The sequence below is a fragment of the Saccostrea echinata genome, unplaced genomic scaffold (assembly GCF_033153115.1).
Source record: "Saccostrea echinata isolate AGI-Se365-2 ecotype Australia unplaced genomic scaffold, CSIRO_AGI_Sech_v1 ptg000009l, whole genome shotgun sequence".
Taxonomy (NCBI): domain Eukaryota; kingdom Metazoa; phylum Mollusca; class Bivalvia; order Ostreida; family Ostreidae; genus Saccostrea; species Saccostrea echinata.
Genome location: NW_026889758.1, coordinates 113,034 through 121,138, shown reverse-complemented (window position 1 = coordinate 121,138; position 8,105 = coordinate 113,034).

Genomic DNA, 8,105 nt, shown 5'->3' with positions numbered 1-8,105 from the left:
CCAATAATGTCAGGATTGCAACATTTGATGTTTTGCTCCCAAGCATGAAAAAACTGTTATCATTATATGATTTTCTGATTTTTATTTTGGAAAATAAAGACACAAAGAACATTTTTTAACAAATAGATTTAGCAATTACAGTGTCTGTGTTTCAGATCTATATTTCTGTGGTCAGGAGTGCAACACATTTTTAAAGATTCAAGTTGTGTGACGATTGATTGATTGTATGTTGTTTTACGTCCCATTCGAGAATTTTTCACTCATATAGAGACGTCACCATATACCGGTGAAGGGCTTCAAATTTTGACCTTTACTCGGCACTCAGGGCCATTGAGCAGTGAGGGATCTTTATCGTGCCAACGCCTGCCGTGACACGGGGCCTCGGTTTTTAAGGTCTCATCCGAAAGACCCGCAACTTTCATTCCAAAGTGCCGAGCGCATGGCAAAGGAACAGTTGCTACCTATTTTTTATCGACTTAGGTCTGTCGCGGCCGAGATTCGAACTCACGACCTCCCGATCACGGAGCGAGCGCTCTACCGACTGAGCTACCGTGAACGGTGTTGTGTGAAGAAAACACTTCTATTCATGCTTAGAAGTATTCGTTAATTAATAATGACCTTTTGTATAATTTAATACTAAATTATTGACAGTTTTATGATTAAATCCTTCCTTTTTCAATTTTATCAATTCAGATGTGTTTTTTATCTTCGATCTATTTCTTAATGAACGTTAAAAATAAACCCACTAAAAATTGTCATAAAATTCAAGTAATTCCTCCTCAACTTCACTGAAACAACACAACAAATTCTTATGTAATTTTCAATTCACAGTTCCACTTTTAAGGCCCCAATGCTTTTGGTCAGGAGTGCAACAAATATGTTAGAATTATAAATCATTCAATAAGAATAAAAATAAAGAAAAAATGATGAGTAGAATTTTTCTGGTGGGTTACTGTGTTTTTCTTCTAAAGGACATATAATTATAATTGACATTTATAATTACCAATGCTTTTTAACTATCTTTACTAAAAAATAAGTTGAAAAAAATGTTTGATACTATTTGATTTTCAAAACACTATACCTATCAACAAATTACAGAAATTGTTACTGTCAATTCAGGGAAAAGTTTTCATCATTTCACATATATTTTTAAATAAAATTTACATATATTACACTTTGCAAATAATCATGTTTTAAGGTTTTCAAAATATGAAAAACCTGCCGTAAACTATGAAAACGATCAAAACGACAAATTGATTTACAAAGTAAGAATGGGTTATTGTGTGTTATAATTTTTAAAATAATGTTAAATAAAATACATATCAGATGTCAGGAGTGCAAAACAATAATTTTACATAGGGTCACTTCCAAATCTAGTATTTTTTATAAAAGAACTCGTATATAAAAATTCTTTTTTGGCTTAGATTTAAAGAATTGACTTGAACGGAAAAAAAAAAAATTAATTTTGGGTAATTTTATTGCTTCATATTTTTTTCATATTAAAACTTTTCAAAAACCAGAATTGAAAAAATAATGTAAAATAACAACCAAAAAGTCACATATACAAGAGAAGATACCCAATCAAGGTCTAGATTTAATCATTTATACCTCTTTTACAATTCTGAAGCATTAAGAACTATCATTTCTTGTGATTATGCATTTTAGAAAGTCTTTTAACGTGTAATGCTATTTCTTTCAAAAGAAATTTTACTAATAAAAATTCTGATACTTTTTAATCCAATTGTCTATTCTATTGCCACTTCAGGATTTTAAACTAGAATAAACTAGAATGCATGTGCAATATAATGATATGAGTGAAAAATATGTTATAAGTAGTTGAATTTTTCCAAAAAATTTCAGTTTGGTGGTCATTTTTTTTTAATTCACCCATAGTGATGTTGGCAATTCCTGTGGCTGAGGTCCTACCAATGTTGTTTGTACTGTCAATCAGGCTGGTGCCTAGCCATGCTGTCTATGTAGTCCTTGAGGCTGAAGTCCTAGCCATGTTGTATACAAAGTCCTTCACTCCTTAAGGCTGGTGTCCTACCCATGTTGTCTATACAGTCCTTCACTCCTTGTGGCTGAATCCTGTCATGTTGTTTATACAATCCTTCAATCCTTGAGGCTGGTGTCCTACCCATGTTGTCAAGGCCATCTTTGGGGCTGCTCGAGATCCTAGCCATGTTATTGAGACAATACTCGAGGCTGAGGTCCTAGCCACACAATATGCAATCCTTGAAAGCATTTCAGGAACTGTAATAAAAAATTAAAATGGCAAATTCTTTACTAACCTATAAAGTTCTTCAAATGTGCAGCTCAAAAAGATCAGCAAAATGTTAACCACACAAGTTATCCTATTACACAAAGTGTTTGCATCCCCAATGGTAATTCATTAGTCGGAAAAAAATTATGCTGCAACAAAACAAGAATCAAGACATTTCACTACATATCATTTGTCCTCTTTTTTGCCGATTATGAAAAGAATTTAAATTTATTTCTTCTAATTTGTATAGTGTACCTAAACAAAGGAAAATCAATCTTAAGTGTACTTGATATGCCTGTATTTTTCAGGAATGTAGCAAATAAGTACATGTATATAAGTTAGGACTTAGAAAACTTCAACATAAATGCTAATTATATCTGAGCAGAAGGTTATATGAAGAAAAACCAACAAACATTTGCCTTATTTTTAGAATATTTCTATTTAATTTTTCTGTAGCATTAAATATATATTGATTTATATAAAAAGAACCAAAAAGGGAACTATAATCAACTATTTATCATTAAGTTACATTCTTACCTTAGGGTTATAAAGTTTAAAATTTAGCATAATGATTTTGCAAGCTCTGTCTGCAATTTAATTGCAGCAAAGTAGAATATGTAATGAATAAACAAAGTGAAACATCTTTCTTATCGTTTGCAATACTTGGTTATTTCAAAGTATTCAAAAAGTCATGCCACAACAAATAAAGAACGACATAATTGGTTTTGACAACTCCTGATTTGTCCTTATTTCTGCTGATTATGTATCGAATTAAATTTTTTTGCTTTATATTTGTACGGTTAACTTCGACGAAGGAAAAGAAAACTTAATTTTACTTTCTTTCCTGTATTTTTAAGAACAATAAGAAAAAATGTATATTTGTTAAGACCTAAAACATTATCCAAATTTCTACTTATAATCGAGCAAAGATCATATAAAGAAAAACATTCGATCTTTTTATTACTGAAACACGCCGGTTTATGTGGTTACCTTGCCATATTTTATAAATGGCATAATATATAATAATGGTTAATGCCTAAAATATAATAATAACAAGTAATAAAATCTAACATCAAAAGATATTGTCATTTTGAATATGCTTATAAAAAGATCAATGAATTACATAGTTTGCAATACAAATGCAGAAATACAAGTATCCAATGAAAATATAAATACATTAATACAAGTATACAATGAAAATATAAATACATTTCATAGTACTCAGGCATTTGTAGAAATTTGTATAAATGTTATTATGGCAAAATTTTATAATATATAGCAATATGCATGATCTTTATCATGGATAAAACATACCCTAAGAAAGGGAAAAATCAAAGATCCATGCGTGATCTGTCACATCATTGTTGTTAACATAATATGATAATATAACAGACCTTAAATACGTATTCTGTATCATTGATCAATATATTTTAAACTCTCAAACTAATTGTAACAATAGCATACCTTGAATTATAAAAACTAGTTCACCGGTTTAACAAGACCACAATATTTTTTACTATTTCATGATATAAGATATGATAATTATTTAACAGAATTAATTAATTTGATCATTAGCTTCTTTCGTAAACAATAAATCTCATATGAAAACCTAAACAATCAACTCATTTAAGAATTCCAAAATAAACTCTTCATATGCTGTAAATTACACATAAATTTTACAGGATACTTAATAGATAAATACTTACATACTTTAATAACTTCTATGGCGATTAACTAGAGTTTATTTTAACTTTTATGGACTTCAATTTCACAAGGCTTTTGAATCTCAATATGGCGTGTCTTGTTATGAACAACCGACAATTCAAACAAAGGAATAAAATTATTATTTTAAAGAAACACTATTACTTTATATTATTCTTATTTTTAGATGTATATATTAAATAAAGAACTTACAGAAACCCAGAAAATAATTTTAACATGAAGTAGTACTGATCTAAGAATATAATGATATTACGGTTATTTAAATAATTTACGATACATTGTTTGCATTACTCCATGGTCCAGTGGATAGGCAGCTCGCCTCGATATCTAAAAGACCACGGTTCAAAACCAACCACGGGAAATATTATCTTACCAAAAATTATTATGCCAAATATATAATTTTTAAATATAAAGTACATTATAACAATTTCACCATATCACATTATTATTATTTTTAGATAATTTTTGTTAAATGAAAACCATTTTCTCTGCAATACTCCGTTAAAATTGATGTGTAGGAGTATAGTATAAAAAAGAAAAGTCAAGTAAGAATAAGTTATACTGTACACTTTTGTTCAAATCCATACTCATCAAAAGGTCTCTAAAAGTCATCTCAAAAACGCTTAAGATTGTGTTTGTAACCATGACAATGTCCTCTAAGCAAGGGTATGAAATATATATCAATATACATGTATATCATATATATCAATGTGTAGCATTGCAAAGTTTACTGAAAATATAGTCTTTCAAAACATGTGAAAAATGAGATGATTTATTTTAATTGTGATTCAAGTACCAGAAACCCAAGGCAAAATCAAATATAGCGTCTGCAAATATTCATAAAACAAGAGGCCCATGGGCCACATTGCTCACCTGAGCACATTAGCTAGGAAAACGCACATGTCAGTTCAGTATTGAACAGTTTACAGGGGGGACTTGAATTTTAAACTGAGGATGCTTCCACACCAATATAAAAAATGGCTTTGCTGTTCTTGAGCAGCAGATTTTTTTAAAGATTTTTTCCTATATATTCCTTAAAAAAATTTGATCTCCCATTGTGCCTCTCTCTATCCCCGGAGGTCATGATTTGAACAAATTTGAATCTACACTACCTTAGGATGCTTCTATATCAATATGACTAAACATGTCTTTTCTATTCTTGAGAAGAAGATTTTTTCCTATACATGTATATTCCTTTGTAAAATTTAATTCCCCATTGTGGCCCCTCCCTACCCCAGGGGTCATCATTTGAACAAACTTGAATCTACAGTACCTTCCATATCAATATGACTAAACATGGCTTTTCTGTTCTTCAGAAGAATATTTTTGCCAATATATTCCTATGCGGAACTTTGATCCCTCCATTCTGGCCCCACCCTAACCCTGGGGGGTCATCATTTGAAGAAAATTGAATCTACACTACCTGAGAATGCTTCCATATCAATGTGACTAATCATGGCTTTGCTGATTTTTCAAGTTTTTTTCCTTTATATTCCTATGTAAACTTTGATCCCCCATTGTGGTCCCACCCTACCGGCCTACCCCCAGTGGTCATGATTTGAACAAACTTGAATTTACATACCTGAAAATGCTTCAATATAAATATCAATATTACTTAACATGGTTTTGTTCTTGAGAAGAAGACTTTTTTCTATATATTTCTATGTGAAACTTTGACCCCCCATTGTGACCCCACCCTACCCCCGGGGGTTATGTTTTGAACAAAGTTGAATCTACACTACCCGAGGATGCTTCCATATCAATATGACTATTTATGGCTTTGCTGTTCTTGAGACGATGATTTTTTAAGATTTTTTCCTCTATATTCCTATGTTAAATTTTGATCAACCATTGTGACCCTACCCTACACCCGGGGGTCATGATTAGAACAAATTTGAATCTACACTACCTGAGAATGCTTCTATATCAATACCCGGTATGACTAGTCATGGCTTTGAGAAGAAGATTTAAAAAAAAAATTCTTATATATTCCTATGTAAAATTTTGATCCCCTATTGTGGCCCCACCCTATCCCCGGGGGTCATGATTTAAATAAATTTTGATCTACCCTACCTGAGGATGCTTCCATACCAATATGACTAATCATGGCTTTGCTGTTCTTGAGAAAAAGATTTTTAAAGATTTTTTCCTATATATTCCTATGTAAAATTTTGATCCCCCATTGTGACCCTACCCTACACCCTGGGGTCATGATTAGAAAAAATTTGAATCTACACTACCTGAAGATGCTTCCATATAAATATGATTAATCATGGCTTTGCTGTTCTTGAGAAAAAGATTTTTAAAGATTTTTTTCCTATATATTCCTATGTAAAATTTTGATCCCCCATTGTGGCCCACCCTACCCCCAGGCATCATCATTTGAACAAATTTGAATCTACACTATGTAAAGATGATTTCTTAAAAGTTTCAGCTTTTTGGCCCTGTGGTTCTTGAGAAGAAGAGTTTTAAATAATGCAACCAAATTATCACTATTTCTAAATTATCTCCCCTTGAATGAGGTTGTGGCCCTTCATTTTAAAAGATTCGAATCCCCTTCACCCAAGGATACTTTGTGGCAAGTTTGGTTGGAAATTGGCCCAGTGGTTATTGAGAAGTCGAAAATGAGAAAAGATTACGACGGACAGACAGACAGACAGAAAGCTAGACAGACAGACAGACAGACGGACAGACGGACTACAGACAAAATGTTATCAGGAAAGCTCACTTGAGCTATCAGCTTAGGTGAGCTAAAAGTGCCTCAAGAGGCTCTTAAATAGATAAATGTTGTTAGGAAGTACATTATTACATGCGTAGACCTCCATCTTAGCCACATTGTTAACATCATAATAAATATCCTTGTTTAATATCAATAAGCTTATTATTTCTTAATTTTCATCAAACTAAGGAAGTGCAAAAATTGGAAACAGATAATTATTTGCTGGAAATAAAAACAAAAGCTCAAAGACACGTTTATGTAAGGACTAAAACATTATGCCATACGAAACATTTCCACATTTTGATTTTTTTTACCGTAGAGTCATTATTTATTACCAAAAGTTCTACGTGTGAAAATATGGGGAATTATATTTTAAATTCTTCGGAAGATCAAGAAGGCATAATTAATAGTTATTAAGATGCAATCATCCTCAGGTAGTGCATATTCATGTTTGTTCAAATCATGACCCCCTGCGGTATGGTGGGGCCACATATAGGAGATCGAAGTTTAATTTCATTGGAACATAAGGGAAAATGTTTGAAATCTTTTCAAGAACAATAGGGCCATGATTGGATGCAACCATTCACATGCAGTGCAGATTCAAGATTGTTTAAATCATGGCCCCCGGGGATAAGATGGGGCCAAAAAAGGGGATTAAAATTTTAATAGGTAAATTGAAAATATTTTTATTAAAAATAGCAGGGCAATACTAAATTTAATTTATATGAAAAAATTCCAAAGTTGTGTAGATTCGATTTTTTTCTTCAAATAATAGATCCTGAGGTTACCGTATAAAGCTAAAATAAGGAAGCAGTTTTCACCTAGTACATGTTTACTTCTTCGATCAGCAGAACAGCAGTTAAGGACATGTAAGTCATAATAATATTGAGGAATCCCACGGTTGTATTGATTCATGTTAGGTTATGTCATGACCCTTTGGTGCTAAGATGGGACCAAAATACGGATAAAGAATTTTTTCATTTGAGTCAAGGTATATTTTGTTTATCCTGTGTTGAAGAACAGCAGGGCCAATGTCAGATTTAGATTACTGTGACCTATGGGCTCTTGTTTACTTACTTTGCAGCATCATCTTTACAAGTTTAGGAAAGGTAATCTAAAGTAACACATGCAAAGTCTTCAACAAATTTATATTACCCGATGTCATGCACATGGGACTGACCTCTGAAGAAGCATAAATTGAAATGAATGTTAACAAGACTAGCTGACAGACTGTCATATATGTGTTAGAGTACTCTTAGTAAGGAGTCAATTGTTTTTCTGGCCTTGTTGTGTCAATTTCCTGTCAAGTACAAATGGTTGCCTCTTTTTAACTGCGTCATTATTTCATCTGAACATGTTTACGTGGTTTATAGGTTTTTTTCTCTCCCTGAGAGAGAGAGA